Genomic DNA, 15,330 nt, shown 5'->3' with positions numbered 1-15,330 from the left:
CAATTATGGGTTTTCTATATTTTGAATGTGCCTGAAATTAAACATGACAGCTCTGCCACAATTTTCTGAAGTTTTATAAATGTTAAACAACAGCTGTTTGACTAGGGATTTACCACGCCAAAATGTAAACGAACATCACCAGTGCAAAGGGTCTGAGTTTATAACTTTAACCCCACAACCGAGGACACAGTTTGACTTCACAGAGTCTATAAATAAGCACCTTTTAAAGCTGAATGACAGCAATAAGGAACTACACACTTAGTAAAATGAGAGGGGTTTTTGTTGTCTTTTCAGAACCAAGATCCACTGGCAATTTCTGGGAAGGAAAAGCAATAAATTTTATGTAGACTACACTTGGCATCTATTGTTCTAATATTCAAAACAGAATTCAAATGATCATGTATGGTAAACAATGCATGTTTTCTATTACCCCAACTATTAAGAATATAAAAAATATTTCCTACATGTAATAATAGAAGCTAAAATTTTTCACATCCATTTGTGAGCACTTGGAAGTCATTTTCTTTTTCTTCATATGTATGTTTCATATATAGTATACACTATTATTTTTATTTAAAAGCACATTGGATTCTCTTTGCCAATAAGAAAGTATCACAAAAATTGTATTCCTCATTCATCTTTTTTTTTTTTTTTTTGGAAAGTTACTGACAAAGACATACCAGGTGGCCCCATTCACTGAATGAGGTTTTTGTAAAAATCCATTTAATTTTTTAAATTCAAATAGGTTTACATAAAACTTACTAATATTCTGCACTTCAACACCACATGGTTTTCAAATTACTCCTTTTCGGTCCTAAAATTCAGTACACATTCTAAACAAACAAGAAACTATATTTGCTAAATTTAACTTCCCTAACTGCAAACAACAGGTTTTCCTTTTTCTATTTGGTGAAAACCACAGATTTTCCCTACGCTCTCACCAATTCTGCAGCCAAAATATTCAATTATCTGTTCTTCAGAAGATGCAAGGTATACGAGGAACTGTGAAGGAACACAACATTTCATTGCACTGGACTGCTGCTTTTAAAAGTCAATTGTAAAAACTACCCAGAACTAGGCATATTGTTAGCCAAGTCTGCAATCACAGGTCCTAGAGTCACTGCTAAGGAAGACCAAAGACCCAATAGTAATAAAGGCCATCAGGGCAAAGTCTGCTCAGCTCTTTTCCTGGAAGAATGACCTCCCAGAATGACATTTTCCCAAGGGTAGAAAGGAGATCCTAGCTTTTTCTGGGTCCATTTGATCAAAGTGGACATGCTCTGAATGCTCACGTGGTCTCTGCAGAGGTTAGCAGGTATCTAAGCACAACTATGACTGGGATTCAAGGAGCTTCTGAGAACCAGCGATCTTCCTCTAGGACAGCAACACTGAGAGGGCCTGAGATAGGACCTGAGAAAGAAGCTGCCACTAGAAGGAAAGCACAAACTCTCAGGAAAACAGGCTTATCACATCACCATTATATAATATGAAGAAACCCTATGCATCACGCGGCTTGTGCTAAAAGGCTTAGTGATCTCATGCTTACCAAAACAAATGATCTGCCAGAAAAGACCTTCAAGGTCAAACCCTGGCAACAATTAAAAAATAATGAAAAGCATTCATCCCTAAGGCAGAATTAGAATGTTTTAGTTTGAAGCAATGTGTTGTATATTTTATTAGCTATAACTTGTTTAATTATTCATTGCAACTCTTCTTCTATTCCATACAGAAACCTCAGGTTGCTCAGATTTCTATCTGAACTCCTTTCTTATTTTTCCCTTATTCAAGGGCAAATGCCTTAAGAGACCAAAATGTCTACCTGCGATTTTCAACTGCACACAAAGATCTATTTGTTTAGAATAAAATGCTAAATTAAAGCCACAAAGAGATGGAAAAGGGGGTGGGGGAAGGAAGGAAGAGGAAAAGAGAAACAAGCAAGGCAGATGCATGACTTCATTATCACAAATCACAGAAACATCTTGACCAGGCTTTCCTCAGGATCTTTTCCTTCATGTCCCGCCTGTGCCACCTGCGAGCTTCTACTTAAATCTCATTGTCTGTTTCCACTTAGGTCTCCTTAGATCTCATGCATCTGTACTGTTCTTAGCTTCCAGGACCTTCTGCAGCCTCAAAGGTTGACTAAAGCACTGCTGGGTACTTTTCACAAGCCTCCATGTGGGTCCTGATCACTGATGTCACTTGTCCCTTTGAGGTGCTTCCTGGCACCTTGTGCCCATGAAGAGACAGAGCTATTGTCAACAGTTTAATCATCTCTCAATTTCTGACACACAGGTGCACCAAAGGCGCTCTCTGCTGGAAGATGGAGAAGCATGGAGCACTGCTACAATGGGATGCCAACATAGGTGATGTCTGCAGTCCGAAGCCAGCCTGATGAATGCCTGAAAGCAAAGTCCCCTCACTCACATGACATTGAAGGACCCCACCCCCTAGCCGCCAGCTCTGAACATGAGTCCAAAAAATAAACTGCAACTCCCACACCACAATTCACAGGGCCACTCCCTCGTGCAGGCACAGATCTGAGCCACAGGTGAGCCTCAAAGAGGTGACATTCTGGAAAAACAGCGTTACTCAGCTTTCCGTACAAAGGAAAGCCTTAACAAGTAAACTGATGGTCACTTTTCAGAAAAATAACCACCAGTAATATACACACTTAATCAACCTCATGCGCAGGGATGTAAAAGAAAGATAGATTTGGAGTCAAATTGAGTAAATTGTCAGCAACAGGCGCAGACAATCAAAACATCTTTTACCTTGGAGGGACCACAGTGATTCGTTCCACTGCCTCATTTTAGAGGCCAAGGGAGGAAACTCTTCTGCCTAAAAGAATGAAATGGCTTGTTGAGTGTTGCATGGGCAGGTCCAGGGCCAGACCCCGGGCTCCCCTGACACCAGGTCTGGAGCATTTCTATTTCACTACAAATTGCTGGAATTTGAGAACTCCCTGCAGTCAATTTCAAAAGAAAGGACTATAGAATGTTAACATTTTTATTCTATTGTTCCTTGGAGCTTTGTCTTGTTCCTAAATCAATGATTAAAAAAAAAAATGTATTCTCTCATGCATGCCATTTTCCAGGGCTTCGTCTTGGCCTCTCTCCTGTGGCACTCTCTGCACACGTGTGTGTGTGTGTGGGGGGGTGTCCTTCTTCCTGCCTGGTCAATCCTAATCTTTTTCCTTAGTAACTCAACCCTTGTTGAGCAGCAGTTCCCAGCTAAGAAACCACATATCCCAACCTCTGGTTCAGCTATAGATGGCAAAGATCCAGCTGTGGCCAACGAGATAGAAGCAGAGGCCTCCCATGAAAGCTTTTCCTGGGAACTCCCAGGAAAGCTCTTCAAAAAGGAGATTTGACTGGTTTATGCCTTTTGCTCCTTGCCTTTCACCACTTTTGTTACTAGGAGGATCCTGGAGGTACAGCAGCCATTTTGTCACCATGAGGCAACAAGCATGAGGACGAAAGCTACACAACCAAAAGGAGGGCCAAACCAGAAGTCAGAAAGGTCCTCAGAGCTGATGACACTGTAAGGCCATCTACTCTCTTCCAGGCTACCTTTCTCTAGATTAGAGAAAGAGAGCCCTCTATTTGATTAAGCCTCTGTGGCTTGAGCTTTCAGTTACACACAACTGAAGTTGCTGCTGATGTATATATCAGGTGTCAACAAGAGTCACCATGAACAAGAAAAAAAATTACGATTGTATATTTTCAGTTGTCTATTTCAAAAAAATGTTTTATGGCAGCATGTTTAGACCAACCACTGACTTACTGGAACAAATATGTGCCAACACTGCTCTGTGGAGGGTGGCATCTGGAAGACCGATCATTGTGACCCAATATAAAAAAAAAAAAAAAGAGTCATCTGAATGCACAAGTGCTAAAAATGGTTGCATCCTGAGAAAAGTCTAGGTAAAATGGGTCCGTAACTTGAGGTAATCTCTGTGAATTTAACAGTGACAGCAACATCTAAATGAACTGGAGGTGTTATTTTCTCAAAAGGATGTTTTAATTCTGTATAGCTGATCCCTCAATGTCCAAATTCTGATTTTATTTTTATCTTTTGGCTGCCATATACTCCACAGTATATGGAGTTCCCAGGCCACGGATCAGATCGGAGTCATACTTGTGACCTATGTTGCAGGTGTGGCAAAACCCAATCCTTTAACCCACTGTGCTGGGCCAGGGATTGAACCTGCATCCAGGTGCTGCAGAGACACCACCAATATCATTGTGCCACAGTGGGAAATCCCTCTAAATTCTGATGTTTAGAGCAAGCAGTATTTTATAGGTAGTGCAAAGAACATCTAGGCAACTGGATGTTCACATCCTATCAAATACTTTGTGGCCAGAAACACAGTCAGAATATGAGCTCACCACTAAAAATCACACCACTGCATTTCTTTTGCTTTTCTTTTTCTTTCTTTTTTTTTTTTTTTTTAGGGCCACACCCATGGCACATGGAAGTTCCCAGGCTAGGGGTCAAATCGGAGCTGCAGCTGTTGGCCTATGCCCCAGCCACAGCAATGCCAGATCTGAGCCCTGTCTTCAACCTACACCGCAGCTCACAGCAACGCCGGATCCTTAACCCGCTCAGTGAGGTCAGGGATCAAACTCGTGTCCTTCTGGACACTAGTCAAGTCTGTTACCACTGAGCCACAATGGGAACTCCCTGATACTGCATTTCTGAGAAGTCATTTTCTCCGTCCGGATTCCATCCTGAGACTACCCAGGAATTCTCAGCTGCTACTACCTCTGCCAGACGCATTCATTTTTATTCTTGTCTCATATGCAGATTCTAATAAGCAGAAATGAGAAAATGGCTTCAGAAAATAACTTCTATGCTACAGTAGTTTTCTTTACTTTTTCTCAGAATATCAGGCAAGTAAATAAAAGTCCAATATGGTAGGACAAAACAATAAAGTACTGCAAGACGGCATCAGCCTTAGATAGTCACTCTTTTGAATTTTAAATTACACACATTTTACTATTCCAAAAGTGTATGTGTATCACATCACAACTTCACATAAAAACACATCCAGTCAGCACCAATCGCAACGTATAAAACCAGATAGAAAATGACAAAATGCCTAGCTAGAAGCAGAACATTAAATAGTCATTTACTTGGAACTAAACAAATCTACTTCTTAAAAATCATGTCATTTTGTTGCTGTGTTGCCCAAAGACTTACTGAAATAAGTGGAAGAACTTGGCAGGGATGACTGACAACCGAAAGGCACTCCAGTCACAGGGCTGGTGGGTGACTCGGATGAGAAAGGGGAGTTCCCCTGGCTCTCTTCAAGCTTGGCCATCCTCAGGCAGGGGACTCGGGGGACAGAGATGTGTGGCCAGGAGGCTGGAGAGTGACACAGAAACTCATAGGCATTGCTTTCGCAAGCATCCTGGAGCACGTTGGCTGACAAGAGAAAGCTTTGCTTGGCTGAGATCATAGCTAAGCTATGTCACATGTTAATACTGCAAAGACGTACATGATACCTCAATGGATTCAATGTTCAATTTCCAGGTCTATCTTTCATCTAAGATTTCCACCTTCATCTACCAAAGCATTCCATGTGGCTCTTCCTAAGACTCAAGGAAAGCCTCCCTCAGCTGTACCCCCAGATCTCTGAAGCCATCCAACATGGAATTAACAGCAGCCATAGGCCTGGCCAGATCCTGCAGAAAGAACACAGCCCCAGGGGATAAAGAGCTCACTGAGGAGAGAACCTGGCCCACCTGTAGATGAAAAGAAAGCTGGTTGCCATGATTCTTCAGAGCGCAGTTACAGAAGTAGAGCTGCAGGGTTCAAAAGATGGGTGCTTCCATTGTAAATGAAATATCTTCAGGATATTAATTTGGTAAATTCAATGATCTCTCCTCTTTACAGTGTACTTTTAAAATACACTGTTTTGTAGCCTTAGAAGTCTCTTTGTCCTTTGCTCTTTTTCTTTTTCTTTTTTTTTTTTTTTTTGTCTTTTGTTGTTGTTGCTATTTCTTGGGCTGCTCTCGCGGCATATGAAGGTTCCCAGGCTAGGGGTCTAATTGGAGCTGTAGCCACCGGCCTACGCCAGAGCCACAGCAACTTGGGATCTGAGCCGTGTCTGCAACCTACACCACAGCTCACGGCAACGCCGAATCGTTAACCCACTGAGCAGGGGCAGGGACCGAACCCGCAACCTCATGGTTCCTAGTCGGATTTGTTAACCACTGCGCCACGATGGGAACTCCCTTTGCTCTTTTTCTTTCCTCATTTATCTCTTAGTTTTATTTTGTGAAATATGAGGCTTTCTTCTCTTCATAACTATAAGAAAAATCCCTCATTTGGAGAGGGTGCTAATTGACCTTTTAATGAGACAATCTTTGTAGATAAGTATTAAAAAAAAAAACTAAACTGTACTAACAGTACATTCCTTGGAGTAACAGAGAGAAATCTTGCCACTTCTCTGCATTTTATAGTGATTACACAGAGATAATCAAGATATACCTGTACATTATGTCACTGAAACATCCAGAAGACATGCTACCTGTTATCAACTATAACAGACCTTTAAGAGCAAACATATTTAAAGGATGAGGGATACTGCTGAAGCTCAAAATCTATATTCACGAACTACTTTTTGTATTTAAAACGAATTAAGAAATTTAAATGCTAAACAAAATACTGAACAAATTTCACCTGTACGTGATACAGGGAAATGTCAGAACAAAGAGATAAACTACACAACTATTAGAAATGCTAAAAACCAGAATACTGACAACACCAAATGCCAGCAAGTTATGGGGAGCAACAGGAACTCTCATTCATTGCTGGCGGGAATGCAAAATGGTACAGCCACCCTGAAAGACAGTTTGGCAGTTTCTTACAAAACTAAACTCTTCTTAGGGTAAGATCCAGCAATCATGCACTTTAGTAACCACTGGAAAAGAATTGAAAACAGTTTTTTAAATGATTGTTATTTTTTCCATTATAGTTGATTTACAGTGTTCTGTCAATTTTCTGCTGTACAGCAAAGTGACCCAGTCACACATACATTCTTTTTCTCATATTATCCTCTATCATGCTCCATCACAAGTGACTTGATATAGTTCCCAGTGCTATACAGGAGGAGCTCATTGCTTATGGAATGGAAAACTTATATCCACAGAAAAACCTGCACAATTTTTAGAACAGCTTTATTCATAACTGCTCTGACTTGGAAGCAACCAAGACGTCCTTTAGCAGGTGAATGGCTAAACTGCAGCACATCCAGACAACAAAATGTATTATCCGGCACTAAAAAGAAATGAGCTACCAACCCATGAAAAGACACAGAGGAACCTAAGTGAAAAAGCCAACCGTGAAAAGGCTCCATCCTGTATGATTCCAACTATCTAGCATTCTGGGAAACGCACAACTATGGAGATGGGGAAAAGATCAGCAGTTACTAGGAGCTGAAAGGGGTGGGAACATGATGAAGAGGCAGAACGAAGAGGATTTTGAGGGCAGTGAAAATACTCCGTGTGATACTATGGTGATTGAGACACGTTGCTATACATTTGTCCAAACTCAGAGACTATACAACAACAGGAGTGAGCCCTAATGTAAACTACCAACTCTGGGCAGTAATGATTGCAGGGTCCTCCTTGGTAACATACATACCGCTCTGATGGAAGATGCTGATAATGCCGAAGAAAGACCACACATGTCCAGGGGAAGAGGCCATATGGAAATCTCGACACCTCCCTCTTTATTATGCTATGAACCTAAAACTGCTCTCAAAAAAAGTCTTAAGCAATTCACCTGTAACACTGTGCCTCAATCTTTCAATCATTACCTTTTACATATGCCAGATTATGAATGTGTAATGCAAGAGCTTGCACTGTTTGTGGGTACATAGGAATATGATAAAGGTATAAAATATATGCTAGACAAGGGACTCCCCAGTGGAGTGGTAGGTAGCATGTGGGAAAAGAGAAGAGGAATGTGATGAGGAACCCTTCAATTACACATCCCTTTAAAAAAAAATGAATTGCTGTTAAGTATGCAAAATGTTGACACTGCAATTGGAGAGGCAATTTTCTTAGTTTGATGGTTTTTCTAGTTTTTTCAGTGTGGGGAAAAAAAACAACAACTTGGGGGGTGAAATTATGATAGTCTCAAGTGAAAACAGGACCAAAGGTTAGTTTATTCGATTGTTCTCTAGTTTCTTTCTAGAACAACTTTATTTTTTTTTAAATTAAAGTGTAGTTGATTTACAATGGTGTGCCAATTTCTGCTGTACAGCATTGGGAGTTTCTTCAGTATGATTTCACTCAGGATGAAACTGTAACATTCAGATAGGGAACATGTGACCAAGTGGGATCTGAAGTGGGGTAAGAAGTGTCAAGACTAGAGAATGAATCCACATGTTTTGAGAGAGAGGAAGGAAGAGAATTTAGAAGGGTCAAAGGGTAGGGCCAGACCCACCTGAAAAGAGGACGAGGGAGACAGTAGACTAGAGGCCTTGTGTGAATGGAAAACACAAGGTCCCATCCAGGTAGATGCTGTTTACCGGGTGAGGCTGTAACCCTGGAGTCTAATACGGCATATATATCAGCTACTATGAACCAAACAGGAAGATGCCTGCCTTGTTGAACAAAACGAAGCCTTAAAGAGAGAGGAAACCACTCCAATCTTGCTAGGAACGACAATCTTGAACTGCGATTTTGACAGCACACACACACACAAATTGTCATAAAATACATGCTTACCTACAACAGCCAAAAAATTATGCCCACTTGTAATATGACTTTTAAGAGTGAAGTCAGGAATTTATTTTATCTGGTACACACAGTAATGTGCTATAAAGCTTTATGAAACAGCTAAAATAATGTTACAGCCAGGTACCAATTGTTGCTAAAATGCATTCAGTTAAAATGGAAAATATAGGGAAATAAAACACTGTAATTGTCTCTCAACCCACATTGTATATTATGTTGCTAAATTATATACTATTATATTTTCTACATTTTAATAAGCTTTCCCATAGAGGAATTGATCACATAAGGAAATGATTCACATAAGGATATTATTTCTGAAGACCTAAATAATATCCCACACGCATTTATAAACCAAACAGGGCCTTGGTCTCTCATTAGATCTCAAGGCTTATAAAATCCATTTCACAAAACCACGGCATGTAACAATACATGAAACAGCGAACACAAATGGTTTTCTGTTCTACTTCTTACTTTGATTCACAGTTGGAGAGTTATATATTTAAAGTGAGCTATAATAATATGTAAGAAAAAAAAATCAAGGTTTTCTTAATTTTAGAAAATCTTTTAATAGTGTGTTGTATAATTCATACAAATATTGTCTTTGGCCTTGGTAAGATTTTGTTTAAACGTGTCCATCCACCGAATAATTGGCTCAAGTAAAGCAGAGACTTCTGCCCAAAGAGACAAGAGAATTTCATGGCCCTGATCCAAATTTAGCAGGATGCTGACAAACCATATACTAAGAAGTAATATGTCCATACTTAAATAAAAGGTCAAATGTCTCCTTATTGAGAATTTTCTAAATAAAAAATCATCATAATTAATAAAATGGTAAAAACCTTTGAGGAAGTGTAAGAAAGTGTCACATATTTCAAGACAGTGAAAATCATTTTCTAAATACAAAGTTAATAATATCAGGTGCTTGGTTTAAACAAAGAGTACTAAACCTGAAATTTGGGGCAGTATTTCTAAGGCCTGAAAAGAAACTGGTTAGCCAAATATACTGAACGTACATAGCTTCAAAGATCAGATCAGGAGAAATAAGATGCATTTACCAAATACTGACAGAGAAACATCAATCATAAGAGACAGACTTTGTTAGAAATGTTAAAGAAACCACTTTATAACTTTACGGGTCATATTATCCATTCTGATTTTCCATAAATAGATTAAAATGTGAAACAGGAAAGATAATAAATAATGTGCTTACCACCCCATTTTAAGGTTCGAACCTCACTGAATTCATTCTAGGGAACTCATGTGTTTTTAAAACATTAAATAAATACATATATTTAATGGCCACACTTGCAGCATATGGAAGTTCCCAGGCCAGGGACTGAATCCAAGCCGTACCTGCAACCTACACCTCAGCTGCAGCAATGCCAAATCCTTTAACCCACTGCATTGGGCCATGGATCAAACCTGCACCTCCACAGTGACCCAAGCCCTTGCAGTCAGATTCTTAACCCACCACACCACAGCAGGAACTCTGGTACGAGCAAGATTTAAATTGCGTTTACCCCCTTTAAAAATTAAATGTTATTGGAGTATAGTGGATTTACAATGTTGTGCTTGTTTCAGGTGATAGAGATTATCATAAGAGAAATAAATCAGAAAGAGAAAGACAAATACCATACGATATCACTTATCTGTGGAATCTAAAATACAACACAAATGAACATATCTATGAAATAGAAACAGACTCAGAAATAAAAGATGATATACATGTATGACTATCTGCTGTACAGCAGAAATTAACGCAACATTGTAAATCAACTACACTTCGATAATTTTTTCTTTTTTTAAATAAATAGTGTTTTTCCCACTGACTCTAGCAGGACTCTCTCTTAGGGGATTTACAACATGCTGGAACTTCCTTCTTCCCTTTCGCTCACACTGGGCAGGCATGTCTGGCCAGTGTCCTCAGGATCTAGCTTAGCACTTGCTTATGACTCTGTCAGGATCTATGACACAGACAGAGAAGGTGGGCTGGCAAAATTGAGAAGGTGGGTCAAGGGAAATAAAAGCTGACCTTAAAATACGGTTCTTTTGAAAGCACCTCAAGTGAGCAGTGACCATGTCTAAAACACCATAAAATTTTATTGTGGGAAAGTAAAAGCATTTTACTAAAATAAAATACCTTAAAAGAAATTGCTTTCTGAGCCACACAGGAGAGGGGAGATATAGTCTGTGCGGTTCCTCATCCCTTTAATATAATTTAAGGCTCTACCTTAATTTCAAGGTAAATGGTACTATTTCTATAGCATCTTCTATAGGTAACCAGCAGCTACGAACAGTCACAATTCCAAAGATATCTCTCAACAGGTAGATATTCAAGTGCTAGTAAAAGGATCACACTAAAATTTACTGTTTCTGTTTGAGTCTCCTATAAGTGGAATATCCCTGAAGATGCAATAAATGCTGAAGTTGGGGAGGGAGGTTAAATATGGAGAAGGTCAACAAAATTAAATTTCCCAGCAACTCACAAATTAATTTCCTTACCTTCGTTTCATCAGAGAAGTTATGAGGGAAAATGAAATAAATGTGAAAGTGCAGGACATTTTTTAGTCGAGAAATAAGTAAATTTAAAGTACAGTCATTCCCCAATTATTCACTATTATGCACACATGAGGGAACCTTAGCTTGATTCGGTGGCTCTTAAAGATGGAGGGTTATTGGAATCACGTGCAAAGCCACGTGAACTCAAATGGACCCAGACTCTGCTTCCCAGAGAATCTAATTCAAAGGGTTTTAGGTGGTGCCCTGGACTCTTGTCGTTTTAAAAGCTTCACAGCCCTGGTAGATGATGAGCTGTCAAAAGCAGAAATGCCCTGGAAGCTGAGTGGGTAACCTGGTCTAGAAGGGGCAATGGTGGGGACAGTGAGAAACTGGAAGAAAACATCCCCAACGTCGCCCCTGCTTCCTGGGAACTTGCTAGAGGCAAGCCCGGTTTTACCAGGGCTTCCTGTTTTGTTCCAAAGAAGAGAGAATTCGGGATTCCGTTGAATGTAAAATCTCTTGAGTTTTAAATGCTGAGACACACCAGTGCCGACACGGAGGCCCTGGCAGTCGGCCTGGGAGGCCGGGTTTCAAAGAGCAACAGTACTAAGTTTTGCTCCTCAGCTGGAGTGCTTTGGAGGTATGTGATAGTGGGGGTGAGGGGGTGTTTGAAAAAACAGGAACAGTCTTTTGCAGCTCATTTCATTAACTGATGGGGTCTGTTTCCCCACTTCTTGAGACTTATTTTGACCATCAGAAGACAGCAAAGTGGAGTTCCCGTTGTGGCACAGCGGAAACGAATCTGACTAGGTTGTGGGTTCGATCCCTGGCCTCGCTCAGTGGGTTATTTGGCGTTGCCGTAGCTGTGGTCACAGATGTGGATCCTGTGTTGCTGTGGCTAGGTGCAGACTGGCAGCTGTAGCTCTGTTTCGATCCCTAGCCAGTGAACCTCTGTATGCCATGGGTGCGGCCCTAAAAAGAAAAAAAAAAAAAAAACAAAAAAACAACACAGCAAAGTGACACTGTGTGTATTCCAGACCTGGGGCCTCAAGGGCCCTTCGCAGCCTTCCTTGGTCCCCTCTTTGAATGCTGCTTCTGCAGGTAAAGCAACCTGGGATAGGCTACTGCATAATGAGAGACCCCCTGCCCCATACCCAGCACCAAGCACCCCACACAGGGGTGAGGTTATCTTAAACTCTCCAGCCCCAGTAGGCAGGGCATCAGATGACCAGAGCCAGCTTAGCCCAGCTAAGACCAGAAAACTGCCTAGCCCGGCCCATCCAAAGTGTGGAATCATGAGCAAATAGCTATTGCTTTGGCCACTAAACTTGGGGAGGTTGATTCAGCAGAAACAGAAAACCCATATAGAAAACTGTGCCGAAAGTAGAGTGCTGCCATCATAAAACTTGATTAATAAAAACTCGTAATCAAAACTAGAAACACGTAGAGTCGGTTTTCAGATGGGGTGGTAGACAGAAGCAGGGGAAATAATAATTAAAGACTGGGAAAACAGCAGCCTGTTATGGCAAAATTAGTGACCATATTTTTGCCTGTGATAACATGGAAGATAAAAATGTACCTAATGAACTTGTTGATCTGGCCAAGAAGATTTCTAGAAAGAATGCTGAAAATATAATTTAGTTTCCTTAAGCTGATAAAGGCATAGGGAAAAAAAAAAAAAAAGAGCTAAATAAGGAATCGTTCAGTTTGCAAGCAGAATGTAGAGGAAAAAATAGAGGGCTAGGATTTGATGGGTTGAAAATAAACCTCTCTCTCATCTTCAAAGTTTTCAATGTGATAGATGATCAGAGTGTGTGTGCGTGTGCGTGCACACGCATGCCTGCGGGTGGGGTTTAGGGGGTTGGGGGTATAATACTTGAAAACAAGGAGTTCCCGTTGTGGTGCAGTGGAAACAAATCTGACCGGTATCCATGAAGATGTGGGTTTGATCCCTGGCCTCGCTCAGTAGGTTAAGGATCCAGTGTTGCCATGAGCTGTTGTGTAGGTCACAGATGTGGCTCGGATCTGGTGTTGCTATGGCTGTGGTGTAAGCCGGCAGCTACAGCTCCAATTTGACTCCTAGCCTGGGAACTTCCATATGCCAGAGGTGTGGCCCTAAAAAAGCAAAAAACAAAAGAAAGAAAAGAAAAACAAGACTTCTACTAAAATGTATACATGTGTACCTATATGCAATGTTCTGCCAGTTACTTAAAATAACGTTTTACAATAAATACAAATACAAATACACTATGCATAGATTCTGAATTGGCATCTTTTTTTTTTTTTTTTTCTTTTTAAGTGCTGCACCAGCAGCACATGGAAATTCCCAGGCTAGGGGTCAAACTGGAGCCACAGCAATGCAGGATCTGAGCCGCTTCTGCAATCTACACCATAGCTCACAGCAATGCTGATCCTTAACCCACTGAGCATGGCCAGGCATTGAACCCACATCCTCATGCATACTAGTTGGGTTCATTACCACTGAGCCACAATGAAAACTCCAACGATTTTTTTAAGATAAAATGTAATACCTCAAAGGAATTTCATGCTCGTGGCTGGTGGTTGTGAGATACCCCCAAGCCCTCCAGGAAGGGCACTCCTCTTCTACCACATGGGGGGGTCCCTGGTGGGGCGGGCAGTGAGATTAGCCACCCAGGTGAGTCCTCAATTCCTGAGTTATGGAAACTTGGCATCAGTTACTGGTCCCACACCCAGGTGGGGAATGTGGCAACAAAGTCCGTGGGATGACAATGGAGCACAAGGGTTATCCCAACCCCCACAGGTCCACTGCTCGAAAGGAAAGGACCAAAGCAAAGGGCAGAAAAACTACAAAAAACAGACCTCTGTGACTGCAACAGGTTGACCCCAAATCTCTGTGCTCAAGCGCCCCTGCACCATGAAAGGCAGTCAGCTCTTAGAACCAGCGTGTTCTCACGGTAGAGTCCTGAGCAGTGCTCAAATTTTCCAGACTCATGACGAAAAGAACAAAGGTATTTAGGATGAGCTTGACAAGCGAGACAAGGTTATAGCCCCAAACAGGAAGCAGCGACATCAGTCTGAGGTCACTGATTCTGATGGCAGAGTACACTAAGTATAATCAGTGGGTACCGAGGGCCTTGTATTTGAGCACAACAGTTTCAATCACTCAACGAAAATGACAGACCATGTGCCCTGCCGGTGTTCATCCCCAAAAACGTTTATCTTGTCCTCCGAGTACTTACAAGCGAGTACAGGTGGTAACCACACCGGGGTTAAGGCGTTCTACTACACTAAAGCAACTAAGCTCCCAAGAAGCTTAAAATAAACCTTAGTTTGATCATTCATCAAGGAAAGGTTTTTGCTCAGTGCAATCTATTTAAGAAGACAGGAAAACGGGCAATTTATTTTAGACAGACTTCTATTCCAAATGTCTAAAACAAAACAGTCTTGAATTTTAAGCAAACTCTCAGCTCTCTGGAACCATCCCAACGCCAAAGTTGTACTGAACATATCATATGCAATATTTCACGATACATCATATAAATATAAAGCAGCACATAAAATAAATTACATATATAAACAGAGACTAAAAATTCATATGTTAGTACTTATGAGTAATAAAACTTGAAATGGTTATGTTTTCCCTGGGGCAGAGTTTCTTCATTTTATCCATTAAAAGTTCAAGACCATTTGAGAAAAATTTATATCCAACATTCTGTACACATCTAAATTACCCTCAGCATTGTACAGCTAAGCACCTCTCACTAACAAAGGCTTGAGAAAAATGATTAAAGCCTTATTTGAATTTAATTGCACAAAAATGAAGAGATTATCTTCCTTCCATAGCTAACTGAATAAGTTGATGGAGACAGTTTCATTAAACTGTAAAAAAAACAAACACAACTTTCGAACCATGAATTTGGTATTTTTCAACCCAAATGATAATATAGGGACAAAAACGTCTAAGTCCCTGGGAACAGGTTCCCATAAAACTACCTCCTTAGAAAACACTGTAGGTACTAAAAGATATTTTTAATTTATTTAGAAATCACACCATAGCTCATCTGATGTATTCCATGAAGTAAAATTTACTCTTGATTAG

At 40.6% G+C, this 15,330-nt stretch overlaps 1 protein-coding gene across 9 annotated transcripts in view; it reads right to left on the bottom strand.

Moving 5' to 3' along the window:
- The window catches only part of NR3C2 (nuclear receptor subfamily 3 group C member 2), a 365,987-nt gene that overhangs the window by 299,856 nt on the left and 50,801 nt on the right, over positions 1 to 15,330 (bottom strand).

Source organism: Sus scrofa, chromosome 8, assembly GCF_054392235.1.
Source record: "Sus scrofa isolate SSC_HxYL_T2T_F1_AM1 chromosome 8, Sscrofa_HxYL_maternal_Yorkshire_Landrace_v2.0, whole genome shotgun sequence".
In the NCBI taxonomy this organism is placed as follows: domain Eukaryota; kingdom Metazoa; phylum Chordata; class Mammalia; order Artiodactyla; family Suidae; genus Sus; species Sus scrofa.
Note: the sequence above shows the minus strand (reverse complement) of the source record. Positions and strands in the feature narration are given on the sequence as shown.